The 27,532-nt window shown below is 45.6% G+C and overlaps 1 protein-coding gene across 12 annotated transcripts in view; it reads right to left on the bottom strand.

Annotated features, from left to right (window-relative positions):
• The window catches only part of LOC134352667 (gremlin-1-like), a 130,901-nt gene extending 108,498 nt beyond the window's left edge, over positions 1–22,403 (bottom strand). For 2 of the 12 annotated variants that reach the window (XM_063060027.1, XM_063060035.1), the window contains exon 1: positions 21,274–21,490. The gene's annotated coding sequence lies outside the window, so the exon portion shown is untranslated. Of the gene's footprint in view, positions 1–20,396; positions 21,080–21,207; positions 21,493–21,588; positions 21,713–21,933; positions 22,013–22,306 lie in introns of those variants that run through there. The other 10 variants (XM_063060028.1, XM_063060030.1, XM_063060029.1 and 7 more) reach the window with 10 other exon arrangements.
• Between the last annotated feature and the right edge of the window lie 5,129 nt (positions 22,404–27,532).

Below are 27,532 nucleotides of genomic sequence, written 5' to 3'. Positions count from 1 at the left end.
GGTTTAATATCACTGGCATGTGCCGTGAAATTTGTTAACTTTGTGGCAGCAGTTCAATGCAGAACATGGTGATAGAGGAAAAAAACCTGTGAATTTCGACAAGTAGATATATATTAAATATCTAAATTAAATAAGTAATTCAAAAAAAAAGGAAATATAAAGAAGTAGGGAGGTAGTGACCACGGGTTCAATGTCCATTCAGAAATCGGATGGCAGAGGGGAAGAAGTTGTTCCTGAGTCGCTGAGTGTGTGCCTTCAGGCTTCTGTACCTCCCTGATGGTAGCAGTGAGAAGAGGGTATGTCCTGGGTGGTGGAGTTCCTTAATGATGGACGCTGCCTTCCAGAGGCACCGTGCCTTGAAGATGTCCTGGATACTACGGAGGCCAGTGTCCAAGATGGAGCCGACTAAGTTTACAATCCTGTGCAGCTTACTTCGAGTCTGTGCAGTAGCTATCCCACCGAGACGGACCGTGATCGCAATTGGGCTTTAAATTTACAATTACATCTTTATGGCTTCATGTTAGCTTTGAAGCAACTCAGGATGACTTGATAACATGCAGGCGAGCTAAGTAATATCAAGAATATGTGGTGGGCCTGTTGCTTTTCTGAAGGCCTGTACAAATTGATCTGGAGGCATGAGATTGGAATTTGCCACAGCAGGTGGGGAGATTAAATATGGAATAAACATTTTGTGCCAGTTAATAGAATAATGACCATGAAAATACTGGGTTGCTGTCAAATCCCATCTGGTTTACTGGTGTCCTTAGGGGAAGAGATCTGACTATACTTACCCTATCAGGTCTGTACAGTCAGTGGCCACTTTATTAGGAACACCTGTGCACCTGCTCATTAATGCAAATACCTAATCAGCCAATCATGTGGCAGCAAAGCAAAGAGTAAAAGCAAGCAGACACGGTCAAGAGGTCCAGCTGTTGTTCAGACCAGACATCAGAAGGGGGAAGAAATGTAACCTAAGTGACTTTGACCTTGGAATGATTGGTGGTTTGAATATTTTAGAAATTGCTGATCTCCTGGGATTATCAGAGTTAGTATAGAATGATGTTAAAAACAAACAACATCTAGTAAGCGGCAGTTCTGTGGGCAAAAATGCCTTGTTAATGACAGCGGTCAGGGGAGAATGGCCGGACTGGCTCAGGCTGACAGGAAGGTAACAGTAACTCAAATAACCACGTGTGACAACAGTGGTGTGCAGGAGAGCATCTCTGAACGTCGAACTTTGAAGTGATGGGCTACAGCAGCAGAAGACCACGAGCATAGATTCAGTGGCCACTTTATTAGGTTCATGAGGTATCTAATAAAGTGGCCAATGAGCGTACGTGACTTTTAATGACCTATAGCATGGCACTGTGTTCAGCGGTAGGCAAAATATGCTGCCCAGGTCTGTCATGTTCGACAAGCTATTCCGCACCTCCAAATCATGATATGTCATCTTTCCAAGTCAATGAATACAATCCTCTGTTCCCACTTTCATCAAAGTTCAAAGGTCAAAGTAAATACTTCATCGAAGTACATATGTGTCACCATATACTACCCTGAGATTCATTTTCTTGCGGGCATACTCAGTAAATGCAATAACCATAATAGAATCAATGGAGGACCCCACCCAAAAGGGCGGACAACCAATGTGCAAATACTATAAGTATTAAAAAAGGTGTGATGACAATAATCAATGAGGGAAAGACTGTAGATTCTGGAAATCCAAAGCAACACACACAAAATATTGGAGGAACTCAGAAGGTCAGGCAGCATCCATGGAAATACATAGATGGTCAACGTTATGAGCTGAGACCCTTCTTCTTCAAGACTTCAGGACAAATAAATATGTAATAAATATCAAAAGCGTGAGATGAAAAGTCCTTGAAAGTGAGTCCACAGGTTGTGGGAACAGTTCAGTGATGGGGCAAATGAAGTTGAGTGAAGTTATCCCCTTTTGTTCAAGAGCCTGATGGTTGAGGGGTAATAACTGTTCCTGAACCTGGTTGTGTGAGTCCTGAGGCTCCTGTACCTTCTTCCTGATGGCAGCGGTGAGAAGAGACCATGACGTGGCTGGTGGGGGTCCCTGATGATGAATGCTCCTTTCCTGCGACAACACTTCATGTAGATGTGGTCAATGATGGGAAGGGCTTTAGTCATGACGGACTGGTCTGTATCCAACGTTTTGTAGGGTTTTCCATTCAAAGGCATTGGTGTTTCTGTATCAGGCTCTGATGCAGCCAGTCAATATACTCTCCACCACGTATCAATAGAAGTTTGTCAAAGTTTTGGATGTCATGCCAAATCTTTGCGAACTTCTAAGAAAGTAGAGGTGCTGCCGTCCTTTCTTGGTAATTGCACTTACATACCGGGCCCAGGACAGATACTCTGAAATGATAACACCAAGCAATTTAAAGTGGCTGACCCTCTCCAGCTCTGATCCCCCCGATGAGGACTGGCTCAGGGACCTCCAGTTTCCTCCTCCTGGAGTCAACAATCAGCTCCCTGGTCTTGCTACCATGAGTAAGAGGTTTATTCAGCATCGCCTTGCAAGAATCTAAGTAACTTACCTCATTTACTCCATGTTCCAATCACTCCATCCAGAAGGGTCATTCCTTCTGAGTTCCTTACCCAATCTCCCTAACTACTGGAAGGAAGAGATACTGGATAAGGAGCTCTCTCCATGTACAAAAAGCCTTTCATAACTTTAAATACTGACCCAGATGCCACTTTTCAAGTGAAAAGAGATTCAGTCTTTAAAGAGGAAAGAAAACTCAGCCAGCTCCATCAGGGGCACAAAGTTCTCCACCGTCAACTACTGCTACTACTGCATCGACTCAGGCTTAGGGGGCTGGCGTCGGGCACGATGACGGACTCTCCACTTCCCCCTCTCCCTCATCAGTGTGTTCAGTTCATCTATATTAGCCGCGCCGCTGTCTTCTAGGAGCGTGTTGACCATAGTCTTGGGAGGGCACCCAGGGTTCATCGTCCCGTGCTTGGGCTCCCATTTTATGACTAGGCTGGCAGGTAGCTCGGGGTGGCGTAGACAGTGCCCCACTAGTTGCAGTCTTCTCGCCTTGATTTTAGTGGTGAGCATCGGTAGGTGGTTATAGAGCTCGACGTTCGTCATGTGCTGTTGCCAACTCACATCAAGAGCCATCTGGAGCATTTGTGTATAGCAACCATCTTTCGCATAGTCTTGGTGAGTGTCCACGTCTCGCATCTGTACGTGAGAATGGACTCCACCATTAAGGACATCGTCAATGAGGTGGCATCTATCACAGAGGACCCTCACAAACCAGGACATACCACCTTCTCGTTACTACCATTGGGAAGATGGTACAGAAGCCTGAAGACACACACTCAATGGTTCAGGAACAACATATTCACCCCCATCACTGGGTGGCATGGTAGCGTATTGGTGAGCATCACGCTTTACAATACTAGTGACCCAGTCCACAAGGAGTTTGTACATTTTCCCCATGATTGCGTGGGTTTCCTCAGGGTGCTCCAGTTTCCTCCCACAGTCCAAAGATGTACCGGCTTGATAGGTTAATTGTTATTGGTAAACTGTCCCGTGATTCAGCTAGGGTTAAATCAGGGGATTGCTGGTTGGCACAGCTGGAGGGGACGTAAGGGCCTATTCCATGCTGTATCTCAGTAAACAAATAACCAAATAAATAAATAAAATCATCAGATTTTTACCCTGTTCATGAACCCATGAACACTACCTCACTATTCCTTTCATCTGCAATATTTATTTATTTTTGTAATTTATAATAATTTTATGCCCGTGCACTTTACTGCAGCACAAAAACAACAAATTGCACATCCTACAAATCAGTGATAATAAATCTGATTCTGATTTAGTCTGTTAAACCTCTGTTGACTGGTATAACCAACCATTCTACTTGTAAGACATTTCTGTATCCTTGCCAAAGCCTCCATATTCTCATTATAACCACAACTGCCTCTAATATTTCAAGATTCAATGAAAACTTAATGAAACTTTATTATTTCTCAATTTTGTAAAAAGGACGAGACATTTTTAACTTGCATTACATTCGTACAGTGAGCGATTAGTTTTTCTGTACTGCAGATCATGATTTCCCCTGGGGACATTGCTATTGCTTGCTTGGTGGGTGGTGGGTGCTGAAATAAGTGGGGGAGGGTTGATGTTTATGCTTGGGGGAGTGAGGGGGGTTTGGGGGTTCTAATGTTTTTACTGTCACTCATTCTTTGGGGTTCTCTTCTGTTTCGTGGATGTCTGTGAAGAGTAAGAATTTCAGGGTGTATACTGCATACGGGAGGAGAAGATGGTGGCCTGACGCAGCGCGCAGAGCGCTCCGGTGAAATGATATCGTATTTGTAAGTAGGATGTCGTGCACAATTCTGATTTGATGGAGACAGCCGTGAGAAGCACGGAGGAACATCTGGAGAAATTTCTGAAATGCCCGGTTTGCTGCCGCTGCTACTGTGCGATCGAGAATCTCCGGCGGGAAGGCCCCAAAATCCCCAGCTTTGCCTGCTGCTGGCGACCGGGGCTGGGGTCGAAGCGTTCGGCAGAGATGGTGCTCGGTACTCGGTGTCGGAGGGCTGATCGGAGCTCGAAGTTTTCGGACGACTCAGATTGAGACTGTGGTCGGGCATGGCAGGGAGAGTTTTCTTCCTTCTCCCGTCTGCGTGAGATGTGGGACTTTCGAGAGACTTTGAACTTTTTTACTGGGCCCATGGCCTGTTCTTCATCAAGTTATGGTATTGTTGCACTGTTGTAACTATATGTTATAATTATGTGGTTTTTGTCAGTTTTTCAGTCTTGGTCTGTCCTGTGTTTCTATGATATCACACTGGAGGAATATTGTATCATTTCTTAATGCATGCATTATTAAATGACAATAAAAGAGGACTGCGTGTCCTCATAATCTAATCTAATACATTCTCTGATATTAACTGGAACCATTGAAGCTATTGCTTCACTCTTCAAGCCCATGTTATTTTCCAAAATAACTGAGACTTAATTTTTTTCTTGTTGTAAGATAACAACTCGCACTTCGCTACATCAAGCTTCCACTCCCCTCTGTGACCCCCTCACCCCTTCTCTTTCCCCTTCCACACCCCACCTCACAACTTGCCCATCCTCATCACCTTCCTCCCTCTGGTTCCCCACCCCCTCCCCTTTGTTCCATGGATAACTGCCTTCTCCTCTCAATCTGTGGAAATATATCCGTAACCCCAAAGTCTTTATGAGTTTGTAACTTTTGCAAAAGTATCATGTGAACACGATGGAACCTACGTAATCCCAAGGTGTTTTGTTGGTTCAGATAGGAAGCTTACAAGTCCATGTGCATTTTATGATAGGAAGCTATCTTTTTATGGAGATTTGTTTCATGGCTGGGGGGGGTGGTTTTTTTGACAACAGAGGGAAACAGAATAGAGCTTCTGAAGAACAAATGTCAGAATGAGATAAAAGAGGAATGTAATGGAATGAAACAACATAATTACTGTACTCTGTAAAACGTATAAAAGTGCTTTGGTTGAAACAAAAGATTGAGGCTATTTTTCCGGATGATGCATGGCTAGAAGTATACCTCCTATTGCAAGTAAAATAATAAATGCATTAATAATGTGAGCCACTCTGAATTTGTTGCAGTTTGTTTCTGTATGTTAGAAGATCTAGGTGAATGGTACACAACAATATTCTCAGGGTGGAGGAGTAATATCTTCCATTTCATCTGGTTAGCCACCAACCTGATGGCATGAATGTCAATTTCTCCTGGTAAACAAATTTCAACCCCCTTCCTCTACTCCACACTCTGACCCTTTAGCTCTTCTCACCTGCCTTTTACTCCCCCCTAGGTCCCCTCCTCCTTCCCTTTCTCCAATGGTCCACTCTCCTTTCCTATCAGATTCCTTCCTCTCTAGCCCTTGACCTTTCCGGCCGACCTGGCTGCACCTGCCTCCTTCCCCCTCCCTACACCTTTTTATTCTGTCATCTTCCCCCTTCCCTCTCAGTTCTGAAGAAGCGTCTCAGTCTGAAACAACGATTATCTATTCACTTCCAACCTGCCTATCCTGCTGAGTTCCTCCAGCATGTTGTGTGTGTTCCTTCTTCTTCAGTCCTTTGCCTTCTCCACATATCACCTCCCAGCTTCTCACGTTATTCCCTTTCAACCCCCCCCCCACCCTCCTGCCTTCTGCGTCTCAACTGGACCGTCTATCAACTGCCAGCTCGTGCTATGTCCCCCTCCCCTTTTATTCTGGCTTCTACCCCCTTCCTCTCCAGCCTGATGAAGGGTCTCAGTCCGAAATATTGACTGTTCATTTCCCTCCACAGATGCTACCTGGCCTGCCAAGTTCCTCCAGCATTTTGGATGCACTGATAGTCCCAATCCTTAGGTTTATTAATACCTTCTTGATTTTACAGATCTTAGCCATGATGATCCTTCCCAACTTGCTATTACGGTCAAATTTAGAAATTGTGGTTTTGAATCTGGTCTGAATTGTTAATATAATTCAAATCAAATTTAATTGGCCGGCTAGTGATGGCGTAGTGGCATCAGCGCCGGACTTCGGAGCGAAGGCTCCCAGGTTTGAACCCAGCCGGCTCCCCAGGCACGCTCTCCATCCGTGCTGGGTTGAGCGTCGAGCTAGCAACTCGACCTCGTAAAAGAGAAATTGCCTGCTACAGAAACGTCAACAGCATAAGGTTGATGGCCTATGCTCTCTCGTGAGTTTAAAAAGGCAATTTCCTTTTTCCCTTTCCAAATTTAATTGTCATTCAACCATACATGAATACCCATGAATACAGCCTAACGAAACAGTATTACACCAGGCCAAGGTACTAAACATAGGACCAATAGTCACACACAGCACAAAGCACACATAGCTTATGCAAGACAGCAGGCACATGAAGATATCAGTAAAATTGAGAGCTAGATTAGTCCCAGCAGTCACCTCCAAGAGTAAACAGTCGACATTTCAGGCTGAGACCTTTCATCATGACTCCTGATGAAGAGTCTCGGCCCGAAGCACAGACTGTTTACTCTTTTCCATAGGTGTTGCCTGGCCTGCTGAGTTCCTCCGGCATTTTGCGTGTGTGGTTTAGATTTCCAGCATCGGCAGATTTTCTCCAGTTTCACCTCCTGCCACTCTGGAAAGACAACTCTTTCCTTTCCTTCTGTTCTGTCTCTTGAGCCTAGCACTCATGCCAGTTGTCTATCCTATTGAAGTCTCCTGCACTCTTATGTTATTCATAGTATGAGGCCCTTTTCCAAAGGCCTTGGCCAGTCTAGTACATTATATTCACTACATTACTCTGGTCCACCTTCTTCGTTACCTCTTCAAAAAATTTAGTAAGTAGTGCAAAAAGAAGAGATGCTCTTTTGCACGCCGCTATTGTAATGCACGGTATGTTTATTTGAGTTACTGTCAATTTGAACCAGCCTGGCCACTCTCCTGAGAACTCTCTCATTAACAAGATTTTTTTTTGCCCGCAGAACTGTTGCTCTCTGGATGTCTTTTTGGGGGAGGGGAGTGGTTTGCACTATTCTCTGTAAACTCTAGAGACAATCGTGCATGAAAATCCTAGGAAATCAGCAATTTGTGAGATACTCAAACCACCCCATCTGGCGCCAACGATCATTTCAGATCACTTAGGTCACATTTCTTTCCCATTCTGGTGCTTGCTCTGAACAACAACTGAACCTCCTGAGCACGTCCGCATGCTTTCATATGCTGAGCTGCTGCCAAATGATTGGCTGATTGGCTATCCGCATTAATGAGCAGCTGTTCCTAACAAAGTGGCCACTGAGTGCATAGTGAAGTAACCCCTGGGTTATGAGAACTGATAGCAAAATGCATTTGTTCATGGCAAAGTCAGCGACACTGGGAGTATCAACTTGGATTCTGAAAACAAGGCAAAGAAGAGGTGGGGGAATGAATAAGCATCCTTTGTGGGTAACAACATAGCAGTGTGATTGGCTTAAAACAGGGCACAGATTTACAGTAACACATACAAAATGCTGGAGGGACTGAGCAGGCCAGGCGGCTTCTATGGAAAGGGATAAACAGTCAACCTTTCTGGACAAGACCCTCTTGGCCCGAAACGTTGACCGGTTATCCCTTTCCATAGATGCTGCCTGACTTTTTGAGTTCCTCCGCTGTTTTTTATGTGTCGAGCATCCACAGAACCTCTTGTATTTATGGGACACAGATTTGAAAGTGCACAGTTGAAAGTACATTTCTTAGCAAAATACCTGTACAGTAAACAACCTTGAGATTTGTCTCCTTACAGGCAGCCACAAAGCAAAGAAACCTCTAAAAGAATTCGTTGAAAAAAGACCATCAAATTTTTTTTAAAAAGAGAAAACAGCCGAATTTTTAAAAAGACCGATGATAATAAAAGATTTGTATACTTCACAACAGATGGGTAAATGGAACGGAATTCTCTTGGAGCTGGAGATGAGAATGGTGCTGGCCAATTCGAGACCAAACTGGATTGCATTTTTTTTTTCCCAGGGAGTGAGATTGAAAGTGCAAGAGAGGAATTATTTTGTTTTATTTGTAATTGCCCAGATGTACTAAATAGAATTTCATAGGCTTTTGTGCCTCACGCTTTTATGAAGGACGAGAAAGTTTTGTAGCGTTTCTTGCCAGTTTTGGCAACCCGTGTGTGTTTTACCATTGCCTGAGGGCCCTGAGATTCCAATTGCTGCAATGCATTATCTAGAGGTCATGGATAATAACAGTAACTTGTAATTAAATATCTTAAGGAGCTTCAAGTGTGCATTTGACATTAAACCTTAATGATCCTGGGATCACTCTCCACCAGAAAATTCCTAAGAAACAATGGAAGCAACTGCTGCCTTAGAGGAGACCGAATCTGAAAGCTGGAGATATCTATGTAGAGCATTGCAGAGATTTGCACTTGGAGATCTGAAGCACTAACACCACTACTGAAGGGGTGTATAATTGGTTAGTTAAGGTGTAGCGTTGTTATTTGTCTCGTATTTTCCTTGTAGTTTAACTTTCCTATGCTTGCCTGTATTTTTATATATTCACCTATATACATGTTCAGTGAATTTTCCAGTAATTTTATATTTTTCCAGAAGCTTGGTTGTACTTTGGTAAGACCAACCAGGGTGGGCTTTCTACAGTGAACAGTCGGGCACTGAAGAGTACTGTGGAACAAAGGGATCTAGGAATATAGGTTCCTAATTTAATGAAAGTGGCATCACAGGTAGACAGGGTGGTAAAGAACGTTTTTGGCACAGATCAAAGTACTGAGTACAGGAGTTGGGATGTTATATTGGGCTCAAATCCCTGGCCTTGCCTGCTTTTGGCGAACGAGAAGGAGGTCAAATCATTCGGACAGAGATGGCGCTCAGTACTCGGTGTCGGAGAGCTGATCAGAGCTCCAAGTTTTCGGATGACTCAGAGTCGGATTGTGGTCGGCATGGCAGGGAGAGTTTTTCTTCCTTCTCCCGTCTGCGTGAGATGTGGGACATTTGAGAGATTTTGAACTTTTACTGTGCTCACAGACTTCTTCATCAAGTTATGGTATTGTTGCACTGTTGTAACTATATGTTATAATTATGTGGTTTTGTCAGTTTTTTCAGTCTTGGTTTGTCCTGTGTTTTGTGATATCACACTGGAGGAAATAATGTATCATTTCTTAATGCATACATTACTAAATGACAATAAAAGAGGACTACGGGTCTTCTTAATCTATCTATATTGAAGTTGTATAAGACATTGCTGGGGCCTAATTTGGAGAATTGTGTGTGCAGTTCTGGTCATCCTCCGAGAGGAAATACGTAAATAAGTTTGAAAGATTACAGGGGAAATTGCCAGGATTGCAGGACCTGAGTTATAAGGAAAGATTGAATAGGTTAGAACTTTATTCCCTGAACATATTAGCCTGAGGGGAGATTTGATAAAAAGTATTCAAAATTATGACAGGTGTAGATTGGATAAATGCAGGTGGGCTTTTTCTGCTGAGGTTGGAGGAGGGAACGTCGACTCAGACCATGAGAGGCCTGCGTCGGGCATTTTCATGCCTTACAAGGCGCAGATCGGAAGCCTCTGTGGGGCGCCACTCCTCACACAGACTAGAGCAATGTGTGGTTAAGTGCCTTGCTCAAGGGCACAAACACGCTGCCACAGCTGAGGCTCGAACTAGCGACCTTCAGATCACTAGACAAACACCTTAACCACTTGGCCACGTGCTGAGGTTGGGTGAGACTCAAACTAGAGGTCATGGGTCAAGGGTGAAAGGTGAAAAGTTTAAGGGGAACGTGCGGGGGAACTTCATCTCTCAGAGGGTAGTGAGAGAGTGGAACAAGTGGTGGTTCGATTTAAACACTTAAGAGGAATTTGGAGAGGTATATGGATGGGAGGAGTATGGATGGCTACGGTCCAGGTACAGGTTGATGAGACTGGGCAGCTTAAATGGTTCAGCATGGACTAGATGGGCTGAAGGGCCTGCTTCTGTCTGTACTTTTCTCTGACTCTGTGACTGGCATTTGTCATCTCTCGCCTGAGTATGAGACAACCACGGCTGCTGTTTCGTTTGTCTTTCTTTGCTCTTTAATAAAACAAACGCAAGTTCAATACCTCGTTCTTGACTTCCAAAGAACTTTTGGATCACAAAGGTACAGGGATCCAACAAAATCAGACTGTGGTACCTGCAGTAACAGGACAGCAGGAAGACATTCCTGAAACTCCGTCAAGGGGTAGGAGAGCTGTTTGAGCAACTATTTTGTGAGTTCATCCTCCGATCAAGACAAAGCACTGAGCCAATTCCCAGAGTCTAGTAAGCAATGAGCATAATCCTTGGCTGTTAGAGGAGGTAATCACCTATATACATGTTCAGTGAATTTTTCAGCAATCCTCTATTTTCTAGAAGCTTGGTTGCACTTTGGGAGGACTGACTACAGTAGATCTTACGCAGTGAGTGGCAGGGTACCGTGGGGTGCAGTAGACCAATGGGAAGTAATCTTTTGGCAATCTAAGTTTGTGGGCAACTTTCTGGTGGCCATTATCCTAATACATTATCGAAGAACGTTTACACTTTTGGTGAGCATTATTAATAATTTGTCGGATTATGCTGTGTCAGAAAGGCAGCGTCTGTTATTAAGGACCTCCAGCATCCAGGGCATGCCCTTTTCTCACTGTTACCATCAAGAAGGAGGTACAGAAGCCTGAAGGCACACACTCAGCGATTCAGGAACAGCTTCTTCCCCTCTGCCATCCAATTCCTAAACGGGCATTGATACTACCTCACTTTTTCTTAATATACAGTATTTCTGTTTTTGCACGTTTAAAAAAATCTATTCAATATATGTAATTGATTTACTTGTTTATTTATTATTATTATGTTTTATTTTATTTATTTTTTTCTCTCTCTCTCTCAGCTAGATTATATATGGCATTGAACTGCTGCTGCTGCTAAGTTAACAAATTCCATGTCACATGCCGGTGAAAATAAACCTGATTCTGATTCTACTCTTCTGATAACTGGCTTGTTATCTCATTAATTACTAATAACTGTTAATAATTGTACTTCCCTCCGCTAGCCTGCAGGTCACCCTCGGGCAAGGTGTAGCACCTTGCTTAGCCCCCTGATCAGGGTCACGTGAAACCACAGGAACAGGTGGTGGATGGTCATACGAGCAGCCGGTGCAGGTCACGAGTCCTGGTTATGTGACCACTGACACCAGGCAGACAATCTCTGAAGAGTATTGATAATGGCTGAGGTCACCCATCTTGTAAAGACACTGCCTGTCCTCCAAGAGGACTACAACCTTGTCGTAGAGTTTGGACGCTTGTGTGCCTCAATGACCTGGAGAGCTATGTTGGCTGGAGTCAGGACCTTATGTCTTGACCATTGGTAGAGTCACCCATGCCATCAAGACACCAACAGAGATGGAAGACCTTCATTGCGGCCCGAAACACCAACAGCGCAATGGGCAGAAACTAACTTCTGCCTGTACGTGGTCTGTATCATGCCATTCCCTGCATGCACCTGGCTGATAGCCTCTTAAATGCCTCCATCATATCTGCCTCCATCACCACCCATGGCAGTTTGTCCCAGGCCCCCACCGCTCTCTACTCAACTGTGCAAAAGTCTTAGGCAGATATATAGATAGCTAGGGCACCTAAGACTTTTGCACAGTACTGTAGTAATTTTATGTATTATACTATACTGCTGTCGCAAAAAGAAAACAAATTTCATGACATATGTGAGTGATGATAAACCTGATTCTGATCTGGGTCTCTATTGTGGACTGAGAGTGGGAAGGGGGCAGGGAGAGGGGAATCATAGTTGGGAAAAGGGGAAGAGAGAGGGAAGCACCAGAGAAACGTTCTGTACTGATCAATAAACCAATTTTTTGGAATCAAATGACCTTGCCTGGTGTCTCAGGGGTGGGTGTGTCTCCACTCTTGCCACTCCTCATCTCGGCACTCCTCTGCCACCTGCCCCACACCCCTCCCGGGACGGTCCACCCTCACCATTCCCAACGCCCCTTGCTCCCACCGGGTTTACAAACTCACTCTCCGCTCCATGTTGACAAATAGAATACTGTCCAAAGTCTTAGGCACCCGAGCTATATCCTGTATATATGCTTAAGATATTTGCACAGTACTATCTGAGAAAAAAATGGCCCAGACTTAAAATGCATGTCCTCTAATATTTCCATAAGACCATAAGACATAGGAGTGGGATTTGGCCATTCAGTCCATTGAGTCTACTCTACCAGTCCATCATGGCTGATTTATTATCCCTCTCAACCCTGTTTTCCTCCCAGGAACCTTCTGTGGACCATCTCCAATGCCTTTATTAGATAATTTCACATTTCTACTCTGGGAAGAAGGCTCTGTCTACCATATCTGTGTATCTCACAATTTCCTATCAGGCCTTCCTTCAGCATTCCATGCACCTGTGGAAATAATTCGGCTTGGTCGCACCTCTCCTGATGGCTCACACCCTCTAATCCTGGTGGAGCTTTTCATCACCCCTTTCCAAAGCCTCCACATCCTCCATGCAGTATGGCCAACAATGATCCTAAAACAAGTTTTATACAGCTGCAACATAACTTCCTTACTCTTATACTCATTGCCCAGACCCTTGAAGGCAGGCATGCTACGTGGCCACTTTCAGGGATCCACGGACTTGGACCCCAAGATCCTTTCACACTGAGGGCAACTAGTGAGTAACTGGGTGGCGGGTGGGGACAGGTCTCTACCAAAGGAGGTGTAAGGTCCTCCTCCCCACCCCCACCACCCGCTATTCTGCTGGCCACCCTTGGGCAAGGTAACCTGCTTAGCCCTCCGCAATCAGGGTCATGAGAAACCATGAGAGCAGAGCAGCTGGTGCAGATCACAAGTCCGGGATATGTGACCACTGATACCAGGCAGACAACGTCTGAAGAGTATTGATAATGGCTGGGGCCACCCGTCTTGTAAAGGCAATGGCAAACCACTTCTGTAGAAAAAATTGCCAAGAGAAACCATGGTCATGGAAAGACCCTGACTACCCACGTCATCCAGCAGTACACATAAAGACCATGTGACAGTAAGAAATGGAGCAGAATTAGGCCATTTGGCCCTTCAAGTCTTCATTGCTGATCCATTTTCCCTCTCAGCCCCAAACTCCTGCCTTCTCCTCATATCCCTTTATGCCCTGACCAATTAAGAATCAACCTCTATCTTAAATATACCCACAGCCACCTGTGGCAATGAATTCCAAAAGTTCACCACTCTCTGGCTAAAAAAATTCCTCTTATCCTCTCCGTTCTAAAAGGACGCCCCTCTGTTCTGTGTCCTCTGGTCTTAGACTCTCCCACCATAGGAAACATCTCCACATCTACTCTATTGAAGCCATCCAATACTCAGCAGGTTTCTTTTAGGTCACTTCTCATTCTCATGAACTCCAGTGAGTAAAAGCCCAGAGCCATCAAACATTCTTCAGATGACAAGCCATTCAATCCTGGAATTATTTTCATGAGCCTCCATTGAAGCCTCTCCAGTGTCGGCACATCCTTTCTTAGATCAGGGGCCCACAACTGCTCACAATACTCCAGGTGAGGCCTTATAAAGCCTCAAGACACATAGTGATGATGACCATTGAGCAACAGCAAGGGTTGGTGCTTGCGCCCCAAATGTTGAAATTCTATGGCAAGGATTCGACTGAGGAGACAAGCGTGATTATTCCAAGTTTGCTTCTGAAACTGATGGGCAGATGAGTGGACATGAGGGTGCAAAAGGGGCTCAGTGGGATACAGACTAGCATTGTGGTGTTGAGGTGCAGAATTGCAAACGGCAATAGAGGGTTGTAGACGTAGCCGGCTCCGTCCTGGGCACAATGCTCCCTGCTATCTTCAGGAGGTGCTATCTCAAAAAGGAGGCATCCATCATTAAAGATCCTCACCTTCCGGGACATATCCTCTTCACCTTACTATCTTTGGGGAGGAGGTACAGTACGGGCACCTGAAGACCCACACTGAGCATTTTCTCCCTTCCATCATCAGATTTCTGAATGGTCCAAGAACACGTCCTTTGTATTATCAGTTTATTTTTAGTGACTTACAGTAATTTTTATGTCCTGCACTGTACTGTTACCGCAGAACAACAAAGTTCAAGACATGTTAGTGGTAATAAATATAGCTAGGACAGCCATTATCTTGTTCAACATCCGAGTCAACATGAAGCTTTTTCTTATGTGTTTATACTTTCATGGATCTGTCGTTGTTTGATTTAGAGCCCATAAAGAGAAAGCTATAAATGTGCATGAGGGAAAATGGAAGTACACTCAGTGGCCACTTAATTAGGTAGACCTGTACACCTGCTCGTTAATGCAAATATCTAATCAGCCAATCCTGTGGCAGAAACTCAATGCATAAAAGCATGCAGACACGGTCAAGAGGTTCAGTTGTTCAGATCAAACATCAGAATGGGGAAGAAATGTGATCTAAATTACTTTGACTGTGGAATAATTGCCGGTGCCAGATGGGGTGGTTTGAGTATCTCAGAGACTGCTGATCACCTGGGATTTTCACACACAATGTTTCTAGAGTTTACAGAGAATGGTGTGAAAAATCTGGTGAACGGCAGTTCTGTAGACAACAATACCTTGTTAATGAGAGAGGTCAGAGGAGAGTGGTCAGACTGGTTCAAGCTGACAGGAAGGCAACTGTAACTCAAATACCACACGTTATAACAGTGGTGTGCAGAAGAGCATCTCTGAACACACAACACGTTGAACCTTGAAGTGGATGGGCTAGAGGAGCAGAAGGCTATGAACATACACTCAGTGGCCACTTTATTGGGTACAGGAGGTACTGAATAAACTGGCCACTGAGGGTGTTTACAAAGAACATAATTTACTGCTGAATGCTTGAGGATGTGAAAGGTGCTACAGAAATGAAAATCTTTTACACTTCTAACTCTGACCCAATGCAGTCGCCATTGTTTCCAATCATATATTGTTCCTAAACAGGCAAAGAAACGGCATTTTTTCCACTTCTACTGCATACCAACATCCCAAAGGAACTATCTGAGTTAACCACTGGCTTATCCTCTCTAAGAAACCTGAAGAGACTGTATGTTAATAATTATTTTTAAAACACTTCCTGCATAATTGTTTACTTGCTCCAGTGATTTGAACATTGTACACTTCATGGTTTATTTTGCCTGAAATCATCATCAGTTCGACACCTGCCCATACACTTCCTCCCTCACCTCCATTCAGGGCCCCAAACAGTCCTTCCAAGTGAGGCAATGCTTCGCTTGTGAATCTGCTGGGGCCATCTATTGTGCCCGGTGCTCCCGAGGCATGGGTGAGATCCGTGGCAAATGGGGAGGATCGCTTCATTGAGCACCCCTGCTCCAGTCCCCATTCCTGTTCCAACATGTCGGTCCATTGCCTCAACTTGTGCCTAGATGAGGCCACCCTGATGTTGGAGGAGCAACACCTTATATTCCATTTGGATAGCCCCCAACCTGATGGAATGAATATCAATTTCTCATTCTGGTAAAAAAAAAATCCCTTTTCTTTCTCTCTTCTTCTATCCCCCACTCTGGCCCCTTATCTCTTCTTGCTTGCCTGTCACCTCCCCTTGGAGCTCCTCCTCTTTTCCTTTCTCCTATGGTCCACTCTCCTCTCTTATCAGATTCCTTACTCTCCTGGCCTTTACCTTTTCCACCCACCTGGCTTCACCTTACACCTTCTAGCTCCCCCCACTTTTCATCTTCCCCATTCCTTTCCAGTCCTGAAGAAAAGTCTTGGCCCTGACCTTTGACTGTTTATTCATGTCCATAGATGCTGCCTAACCTGCTGAGCTCCTGCGGGATTTTGTGTGTGTTATTACCTCACTATTCCTCTTTCACACCACTGTTCATGCATCTTATGTTACTTGTAGTAATTTTAATTCTTGCACTTTACTGCTGCCGCAAAGGCAGGGGACTGGGGCCGAGGGGGGAAAATGGATCAGCCATGATGAGGTGACAGAGTAGACTTGACGGGCCAGATGGCCTCATTCTGCTCCTATATGTTATGGTCTTTGAACAAGTATCACGACCTGTGTCAGTGATAATAAACCTGATTCTGATTCGAATTTTATAAAGATAAAACAATAACAGATTGCCGAATAAAGTGTTACAGTTACAGGAGAAAATAATGCACAGGCAGGCAGTGAGATGCAAGGCCACGAAGAGGTAGATTATACAATAGGAGGTTTTAATAAAGGAAAAAGTGTTGCAGAGAGAGAGGAATGTTTGGGACAGAATTCCAAAGTTCAGGACCTGGACAGCTGATGTACACTGATTAAGTTCAAGTTATGGAAAAAATTCAAAAGTTCAAAGTTCAAATCATGGGAAAAGTTCAAAGTTCAAGTTTTGGGAAAAGTTCAAAGTAAAAGTTCAAGTTATGGAAAAAAATTTAGAAGTTCAAAGTTCAAATCATGGGGAAAGTTCAAAGTTCAAGTTTTGGGAAAAGTTCAAAGTAAAAGTTATTATCAAAGAATATATAAGTCACCATGTACAACCCTGGGATTCATTTTCTTGCGGGCATACTCAATAATGCATAGACTATTAACGATAACAGGGTCAATGAAAGATCAACCAGAGTGCAGAAGACAACAAACTGTGAAATATAAAATATAAATGATCAGTAATAAATAATGAGAACATGAAATAACAAGATAAAGAGACCTTAAAGTGAGATCGTGTTGCGATTGATTCCTGGGATGGCAGGACTTTCATATGATGAAAGACTGGATCGACTAGGCTTGTACTCTCTGGAATTTAGAAGATTGAGGGGGGATCTTATTGAAACGTATAAAATCCTAAAGGGATTGGACAGGCTAGATGCAGGAAGATTGTTCCCGATGTTGGAGAAGTCCAGAACGAGGGGTCACAGTTTGAGGATAAAGGGGAAGCCTTTTAGGACCAAGTTGAGGAAAAACTTCTTCACACAGAGAGTGGTGAATTTGTGGAATTCTCTGCCACGGGAAACAGTTGAGGCCAGTTCATTGGCTATATTTAAGACGGAGTTAGATACGGCCCTTGTGGCTAAAGGGATCAGGGAGTATGGAGAGAAGGCAGGTACAGGGTTCTGAGTTGGATGATCAGCCATGGTCGTACTGAATGGTGGTGCAGGCTCGAAGGGCCGAATGGCCTACTCCTGCACCTATTTTCTATGTTTCTATCTCAATGGCAAGTGAGTGTAGTTATCCCCTTTTGTTCAAGAGCCTGATGGTTGAGGGGTAGTAACTGTTCTTGAACCCGGTGGTGTGAGTCCTGAGGCTCTTGTACCTTCTACCTGATGGCAGCAGCGAGAAGAGAGCACGGCCTGGGTGGTGGGGATCTCTGATGATGGATGCTGCTTTCCTATGACCGTGCTCCATGTAGATAGATCCATATAATGAGATGAGTGATGTTCTGCGGGTTTCTAGACGTTGAAAAGGCGACAGAGATGGCAATGGCCAGTGTACTGTGTGTTAGTGTGGAAGATTTTGAGATATTACTGGTACATTAGCGCGATGTTAATACAGCTGGAGGTGGGGGAGGGAGGTGTCGGAGTTCAATTCCTACGTCTTTTGTAGGCAACGTTGTACGTTCCTTCCCGTGACCGCGTGTGCTTCCTCCGGGTGCTCCGGTTTCCTCACACAGTCCAAAAATGTACTAGTTAGTAGGTTAATTGTTCTAAATTGTTCGGTGATTAGGCTAGGGTTAAATCGGTGGGTTGCCGGGCGGCGCGGCTCGGGGGCCGGGAAGGACTGTTCCGCGTTCAGTAAAATAAGTAGATCAACAAGGCCGCCGTGAGGCAGCCCTGAAGAATGTCAGAATAAAGGCAACCGGAGATGGGGTTCATAGGGACAGCGCTGGAAACTTCGGGCGCTTAAATCTGTTCCAAGATGCTCCGGTTGGTCTGTCACCCCGTACCGTGGTCCGGTAACTTCAACCAATCCCCGCTGCAACGTTTTAAACCGATTCCCTCCAACGAAACACGGACTCTCGGGGGACTGCAGTGATTCACGTGTGACAGCACGTTGATTAAATTGCAGGATCAACAGAGGCCCGAACTTTTTACCAGGACACACTGTATGCCCCATCTCAGCGGTATTTGTGTTCAGCTAATTCAATCGGGTGGCGGGGTGAGATACGTCCCTATAAAGCGCTCCTTCCCTCCGCTAGCCTACAGGTCACCCTTGGGTGAGGTGTATCGCCTGCTTAGTCCCCCGATCAGGGTCATGTGAAGCCATGGGAGCCCGTCCTATGAGCAGCCGGTGCGTATCACCAGTCCCGGTTATGCGACCGCTGACTACGGGCAGACAATCTCTGAAGAGCATTGATAATGGCTGGGGTCGCCCGTCTTGTAAAGACATTACCCAGAAGAAGGCGATGGCAAAGAACTTCTGTAGAAAAATTTGTCAAGAACAATCGTGGTCATGACGATGATGAATTCCATAAACTTTGAATTTAAAAGAAAACTATCAGCGACCGTGAACTCGCTGCATTGTCTAGTCCTTCAAGAAAATTTCACGGAACCTTTCCATTCACTGAGTTCGTGTCGCGACCGTTAAACGGACACGAAATCGACCACCAAGAAAGTGTGCTGGAGGAACTCAGCAGGCCAGGCAGCATCCATGGAAAGGAATAAACGCGAACGTTCCGGGCCACGATCTGTCATCAGGGCTGTTTCCTGCTCTCCACAGGTGCCCCCCTGATCTGCTGAGTTTCCCCAACATTTTGCGTGTGTGCTACTCCGCATCAGCGGAATTTCTTGTGCCTTTAAATTTGCAGACAATTACAGTTACAGATTTACACCTCCTGCAATCCGCACGTCTCTTTGGGAGAACCCCTCACCGTCACAGGGAGAACGCGCGGACTCCACGCGGACAGCACCGGAGGTCGGGATCAGAACCATACGCCGCTGCCGCAGTGTGGCCGCGACGGTATTTGCCGCGTCAGCCCCATTCGCTTTCTCCGGCGTCACGCGAATGTGACTCCGGACCTCCTGCGTGAATTGCCGCTGCATGGATACTGACGCGGGGCAGTCTGCGGTGAAAAATAATGCTGGTTTTGCTGTCAACGCAACATCATATCAGCGAACAGATTAAATGCACTCATGGCAGGTCAATTGAACACGTACTGGGTACAGACTCCCGGATTTCTTCTAATGGCAGTCTGAAGTGGACCCGACATTGTCCCTGAAAGACTAACGCGAAATAATTTCTCTCCCCGACCCGCGCAACTCAAGTCACCGGTTTAACTCGTTATGAGTCCCTCTGTATAGGTCAGTACATGGGACCGGCGCTTCACCCGGATAGTGGACAGTGCCTGATCTCCAGGCTGCCGGCGGAACGGGGGCCGCGTCCATTCGGCTGGGAATGAGCGAAACCTCAAAAATAGTCCATCTTTCGGGACCCCCATCACCCAGGTCATTGCTACCTTCAGGAAGGAGGTACAAACACACACACGCAATGATTCAGGAACAGCTTCTTCCCCTCTGCCATCCGATTTCTGAATGGACATCGGATCCATGAACACTACCCCACTACTTTTAAAATGTCTATTTTTGCACTATTAATGTCACTGTTTTATATATCTTACTGTAATTCCTCCCTATTATTATGTACTGCATTGTGCTGCTGCCGCAAAGACAAGAAATTTCACGACATATGCCGGTGATAATAAACCTGATTCTGACTCTGAGAAGCAAATGCAGACGGGAGAGGGGCAGCGGTAACCGGGCGAGAGAGGGAGAGCGACGGCGGGGTAAAACAGGGAAAAACTCCGCTCTAGGCAGGACCAGATAAGGAACTGACAGACAAACAGAAAAGCCGGGTATTGTTGGGAACGTTCAATACAGACAGGACGCTCGGGAAATCGGGCCGCACCCGTGGGTAGAGAAGGCATTGCTCCGAAATGTTGGCTGTTCCTTCGCTCTGCCGATGCTGTCCGAACCGCCGAGGGGGTGTCTTCTGTCTTCCGAGTGGAGCGGGAAGTTCGACCAACTGGGGTGATGAGAGCAAGTCGGAGAGGCGAAGTGAGGATAGAAGCGCTTGTCAACGCGGAGTGCTGCGGGTGGAAATGGAGACAGCGACCGAGAACAGCGCGCAAACTCGCCGAACACGCTGCGCTCCACCTGAGGCGCGCAGGGCAGAGCTTCGCCGAGTGTCGCTGCCCAGATCGCACCCTCGGCGGACGCAAAGAGAGAGAGAAAAGAAATCGCGTTGTTTCCGCACGTAAAACTCCCTGAGACGGACGGCAGCAGCTGGCGGACTGACCCAGGGGGTCTGAAACAAGGAGTAAACTGCGGTCGCTGGATGGACGCGATCTCGTTCCGAAGTCAAAAGTTTGTAGCTAAACGCGCATGAAAGCAATAAAACTTTAAAAAGCGTGCGTAAGTTCCCAGCGTTAAATCAAGCCGCTAGGATATGAAGATGACTACAATTTGTATACACGAGCTGGCGTATGTATTTAGAAATAATGTTTTATTGAGCACAAACGCATTTAAAGTAGATTCAACTAGAGAAGATTTAAAACTCTAGAACCAGAAGGTTTTTTGTTAGATCCCCGAATAATAAACATAATCAAATGCTAATTGCAAAGGTTATGGTAATATCGATCGTATTGACATTGCTGAATTATTATTGCTTATAACATCAAAATTGTTCGGAACTTAGTCCAAATTTTAAAGAATGGTACCTGTAATGACGGGGGAGAAGTCAGTGACTTCTACACTTGGCGGTTAAACCGCGATAATTGTCCTACCTTGCAGCTCTTCAGGTCGTAAACGGTACAGTGCGAGGAGATGCCGGCGACTGCTGCGATTCGCTTCGTTTTGTATCTGTGTGCGTGCGTGTGTGTATGTGTATATGTGTGTGTGCGTATGTATGTGTATGTGTGTGTGTGTATATGTATGTGTATGTGTGTGTGTGTAAGTGTGTGTGTGTGTGTGTGTTTGTGTGTGTGTGTGTTTCGAACGTCGGTGGCGATCACCGACTCCGCTGCAAATCCTCACGAGCAAACACCCACCCACCCCGCACCCCCACGACCTTTCCCCGAGTGTGTGATTTCAGTGACAACCTGCAGGCAAGGTCACGGCGAACTGTCACCTGCAAAAGTCCTCTCGCCTCGTTAACACTGACGGTCCGCGGCACGCACGCTTCCTAAACCGCGCTAGTGGTTCGACCGGCGCCCACGGTCCGAGTATGGCCCGCTGGGCTACTATCGCTTTCAAGCTAGTCGTTTACAGAGGGGGAGGGGGGAAGAACCTTAAATACACAGACACCGACAACTGATGTCCCTATTCTTCGTTAGCCCCAGAATCACTGACATATGTTGTCAAATTTGAGCTCTGCAGCAACATTAAAAAAAAACAAATTATATGTGTTTTCAAAGATTCAAAGTATTATTATCAAATTATACAACCTTGAGATTTGTCTGCTTACAGGCGGCCACAAAGCTGGAAACCCGAAATACATTAAGTTACATACAACCATCCTCGGCGTCTGTCCGTCTTATTTACTCCCTCGTCCCTCGAAATCAATGCTGAATGCACGCGTGTGGGGTCAAAACATTAAGCAGTGTTAATAGTTTCCACGTAATCTCTCTTGTCAACAAATAGTCTATATGTTATGGTTTGAGATGCAAAAGCCAAACATTGTAAAAAATAAGACAAGATATTGCAATCACTCAGCAAGTCAGACAACATGTGGAGGGAAAGAGACTAATGAAATTTGGGTGGAAACTGGGAACTGAACCCCGGTAAACAGTTTTTTTTTAACATTTAAAATTGAATTACCTAGTGATGGTTCAAACCAAGCCAGCAATACCAGTTCAACCCTGCGACCTCCGGCGCTGTCCGTGTAGAGTTTGCCCGCCCTCGCCGTGACCGTGCGAGTTTCCCCCCGGAGGCGCGCGCTCGCGCATCTTCCTGCACCCCGGAGGGCGCGCGGGTCGGGGCGTTGATTGGTTAAAGTTCGCCCGAGTGTGAGCGATGGGAACACAAGCCAGAATAGGGTGGCGGGTGGGATTGCTGGGAGAGCTAGCACCAACTGAATGGGCCGTCCGGCCTTATGTGTGGTAAAAGAGAGTGCGAGAAAGAAAGAGGGAAATCCTCTTCTGATCAGGATTGCAATTCTGGTGAACGGCTTTCAGCGGGCTCTCTTCCTCGTTGCCATTCGACGTTACTTGGGCGACAACACAAAATGTTGGAGGAACCCAGCAGGTTAGACGACAGCTACAGAGGGAAACCTCGACTGTTTATTTCCCTCTGTAGATGCTACCTGACCTGTTGAGTTCCTCCGGCATTTTGCGTGAGTTGCTCAAGATTTCCAGCATCTGCAGAATCCCTAGGCTAGCGTTTCTCCAGCTCTGGGTTTTCCGGAGTAATGGGACCTTTACTGTTGCACCTCTGCGGCGCTCGGGAGCGATTCAGTTCCACTCGCACCATGCCACGGGGATCGGTGACATTTCTAAAAGCATTGCCTTTTAAAATTTGCAACAGGTGGAGGGTCCTTCAGACCACGGGATAACACAGGACATGCCGTGAATGTGGTGCTACAGTCCCAGGACAAGGGTCTCAGAAAAGGGCGCGGCGCCCCCACTCTGTACAGTATTACTCGACGCGGGTTCTGTTCCCGCCGCTGCGCCTGCCAGGAGTCGGTACGGTCTCCCCGTCACCGCATGCGATTTTCCCCGGGTGCTCCGGGTTCCTCCCACGGTGCAGAAATGGTTGGCAGGTTAATTGGTCATTGTAAATTGTCCCATGATGAGACGACGATGAAATGGGGGAACTAGGCCGTATCCCCAAGTACGTTAAACAATACCAGTGCCCTGACACATTAATGCGTCGCCCACACTGGGCAGTCTTTCAGGATTTTCTGCTTTAATGTCACATTTCCCGCATCTGCAGCATTTTACTTTTAGTGACGACACGTTGTTGCAACATATCATTCGTCAACAAACCCCTGAAGCGTGGTCAGGGTGGGTGATTCCATTGGTAAATAAATACAGCCAATAAGTTTTCTTCACTTAGTTCCAAAGTTGTACATTTGAATACTTCTCAGGTTTAGACTGAGAGGTCTCACACTATGTTCAAGATTATAAAGACAGTGCATTCTCAAAGCTGTGTGATTCCTAGATTTAAAAAAAAACACGGGCTGCTGCCTGACTTACACAAACTTGGGTTGTTTTTCTCTGGAGCAGCGGAGGCTGGGGAGAAATCTGATTGAGGATTATAAAATTATGAGAGGCAGAGAAAGAATGGACAGGGAGCATCTGTTTCCCAGGGTTAAAATGTCTAACACCAGAGGGCAGGCATTGAAGGTGGGGGGTGGGGGTGGGCGGGTAGGTTCAAGGGGGATGTGAGGGGTAAGTTTTTTTACTCAGAGAGTGGTGGATGCCTGCTATGGCGGTAGAGGCAAAAACATTAGAGGCTTTTAAAAGACGTTTGGATAGGCACATTGATGTGAGGAAGGTGGAGGGATATGGACTTGGTGTAGGTAGGAAAGATTAATGTTTGGGTATTTTTGATTTGCTCTTTAGCCGGCTCGCACAACATTGTGGGCCGAATGGCCCGTTCCTGTGTTGCATTGTTCTAATTTCTATGTTTCTGTCCCGATGAGGGGTCTTGGACTGCTAAAATTCAACTATTTATTTCTCTCTGCCTGACCTGTTGAGTCCCTCCAGCATTTGTGTGTGTGTGTGTGTGTGTGTGTCTCTGTGTGTGTGTGTGTGTGTGTGTGTGTCTGTGTGTGTGTGTGTGTGTGTGTGTGTGTGTGTGTGTGTGTGTGTTGCTCTGGATTTCCAGTATCGGCAGAATCTCTTGTGTTTCTGCCTGTGAAATGCTTTTGACGTGTTAGTCGTTGTTGCAGTGTGGGAAACGTGCGGTGTATCTCTGCACAGCAAGATCCCACAAGCAGCAATGTGAAAATGATTTAATATCTGATTTTAACACTGTTTATGGAGATATGAGGATTATCCAGTGCACTAGGGAAGTCACAATTGCCGCTCTCCGTGACGAGGGCATGCATAGTTCCTAGATTTAATATCGCACGTGAGAAGTGGGACTTCCAACTGTGAGGCTCTGCCGTCACCCGAGATCTCTTGTCCAGTGAATCTTATTCACTGAGACTGGGCATAAACCCTGTCAGTTCAAAGTATGCACAGAAATATCACTCCTACCGAGGTGTGGGTGTGTGTGTGTGTGTGTGTGTGTGTGTGTGTGTGTGTGTGTGTGTGTGATAGTCATAGCCATAGTCATAGTCATACTTTATTGATCCCGGGGGAAACTGGTTTTCGTTACAATGGCACCATAAATAATAAATAGTAATAGAACCATAAATAGTTAAATAGTAATATGTAAATTATGCCAGTAAAATATGAATTGAGTCCAGGACCAGCCTATTGTCTCAGGGTGTCTGACCCTCCAAGGGAGGAGTTGTAAAGTTTGATGGCCACAGGCAGGAATGACTTCCTATGACGCTCTGTGTTGCATCTCGGTGGAATGAGCCTCTGGCTGAATGTACTCCTGTGCCCACCCAGTACATTATGTAGTGGATGGGAGACATTGTCCAAGATGGCATGCAACTTAGACAGCATCCTCTTTTCAGACACCACCGTGAGAGAGTCCAGTTCCATCCCCACAACATCACTGGCCTTACGAATGAGTTTGTTGATTCTGTTGGTGTCTGCTACCCTCAGCCTGCTGTCCCAGCACACAACAGCAAACATGATAGCACTGGCCACCACAGACTTGTAGAACATCCTCAGCATCGTCTGGAAGGTGTTAAAGGACCTCAGTATCCTCAGGAGATAGAGATGGCTCTGACCCTTCTTGTAGACAGCCTCAGTGTTCTTTGACCAGTCCAGTTTATTGTCAATTCGTATCCCCAGGTATTTGTAATCTTCCACCATGTCCACACTGACCCCCTGGATGGAAACAGGGGTCACCGGTACCTTAGCTCTCCTCAGGTCTACCACCAGCTCCTTAGTCTTTTTTACATTAAGCTGCAGATAATTCTGCTCACACCATGTGACAAAGTTTCCTACCATAGCCCTGTACTCAGCCTCACCCCCCTTGCTGAAGCATCCAATTATGGCAGAGTCATCAGAAAACTCCTGAAGATGACAAGACTCTGTGCAGTAGTTGAAGTCCGAGGTGTAAATGGTGAAGAGAAAGGGAGACAAGACAGTCCCCTGTGGAGCCCCAGTGCTGCTGATCACTCTGTCGGACACACAGTGTTGCAAGCACACGTACTGTGGTCTGCCATTCGGGTAATCAAGAATCCATGATACCAGGGAAGCATCCACCTGCATCACTGTCAGCTTCTCCCCCAGCAGAGCAGGGCGGATGGTGTTGAACACACTGGAGAAGTCAAAAAACATGACCCTCACAGTGCTCGCTGGCTTGTCCAGGTGGGCGTAGACACGGTTCAGCAGGTAGATGATGGCATCCTCAGTGTGTGTGTGCGTGTGTGTGTGTGTGTGTGTGTGTGAGAGAGAGAGAGAGAGAGAGAGAGAGAGAGAGAGTGAGTGTGTGTGTGAGAGTGAGAACAAATGAGAGAACGAGAGAGAGAACGAACAAACACCAATGTGTTGTCAGTTTTCCAATAGATTAATCTTCAGGAAGAAGTTGAAGTGTTTTTTATTACAGAATAAACCATAAAATATATATATAGTATACACAGATACACCTGTATATACACAGTACTGTATAAAAGTCTTTATATATTCAGCTAGGATGCCTAAGACTTTTGCACAGTGTTGTAGTAATTTTATGTATTGCACTGTACTGCTTCCTCAAAACAAAAACAAATTTCATGACATACGCGAGTGATGATAAACCTGATTCTAATATGGTTCTCTATTGTGGACTGAGAGTGGGAAGGGGGCAGGGAGAGGCGGAATCATGGTTGGGAAAAGGGGAAGGGAGAGGGGAGGGAGTGGGAAGCACCAGAGAGACATTCTGTAATGATCAATAAACCAATTGATTGGAATCAAATGACCTCGCCTGGTGTCTCAGTGCATTTTTTTCCTACAGAATTGTCACTTGCTGGATTTTTTTTTTTTGGTTTTTTTTTGCACAGTTCTCTGTAATTTCCTTTGGGATCAATAAAGTATATACCCATCTATCTAAATTCTGGAGACTGTTGTGCATGAAAATCCCAGGAGATCAGCATTTTCTGAGATACTCAAACCACCCCATCTGGCACCAACAATTATTCCACAATTAGATCACATTTCTTCCCCATTCTGATGTTTGTTCTGAACAACAACTGAACCTCCTGACCATGTTTGCATTCTTTTATGCATTGGGTTGGCTAATTAGATACTTGCATTGATGAGCAAGTCTACGTAATGAAGTGGCTACTGAGAGTATATATTCCATATATTTGCAGCCGCTTTGAATAATGCACCCACCAAGTGTTACACTGGGCGAAACCCTTAATACCCAGTGGCAACAGGACCTTGGACTGCTGACCTTCCCTGTGAAGCATTTGTGTTGGCATCAGTGCATCTGGAATTGAAGCCTGTGAGGGGTGATTGATAAGTTTGTGGCCTAAGGTAGAAGGAGTCAACTTTAGAAAACCTAGCACATTTATTTTTCAAAGTACACACTTAGTCCAGCGATTGTAAGGCATACAGATCCCTTCTTTACTAACTTCAAACTTTCTGCATAATCACTCAAAGAGTTGAACTGCACATGCATGTAACGAGAGCTGTATAACTCATCTCCTTCTACTGTAGGCCACAAACTTGTCAATCGCCCCTGTTGTGGACCACTTTCTGGAGGTCCAAGACGCCAACTTCTACAAAGAAGGGATCCGTATGCTTCACGACCGCTGGACTAAGTGTGTAGGAGGGGACTGTGCTGAAAAATAAGTGTGCTAGGTTTTCTAAAATTGCCTCCTTCTGCCTTAGGCCACGAAGGCATCAATCACCCCTCATAGTTGACAAGAGAAAGGCTGTGAGCTGTCTATGCAGATTTGAGCTCTCATGCTCACATAGTCCTTTCTCTGACTGC

The sequence above is a fragment of the Mobula hypostoma genome, chromosome 10, assembly GCF_963921235.1.
Source record: "Mobula hypostoma chromosome 10, sMobHyp1.1, whole genome shotgun sequence".
Lineage (NCBI taxonomy): Eukaryota > Metazoa > Chordata > Chondrichthyes > Myliobatiformes > Myliobatidae > Mobula > Mobula hypostoma.
The sequence above is the reverse complement of the archived record's forward strand: the minus strand, read 5'-3'. Positions and strand labels throughout refer to the sequence as shown.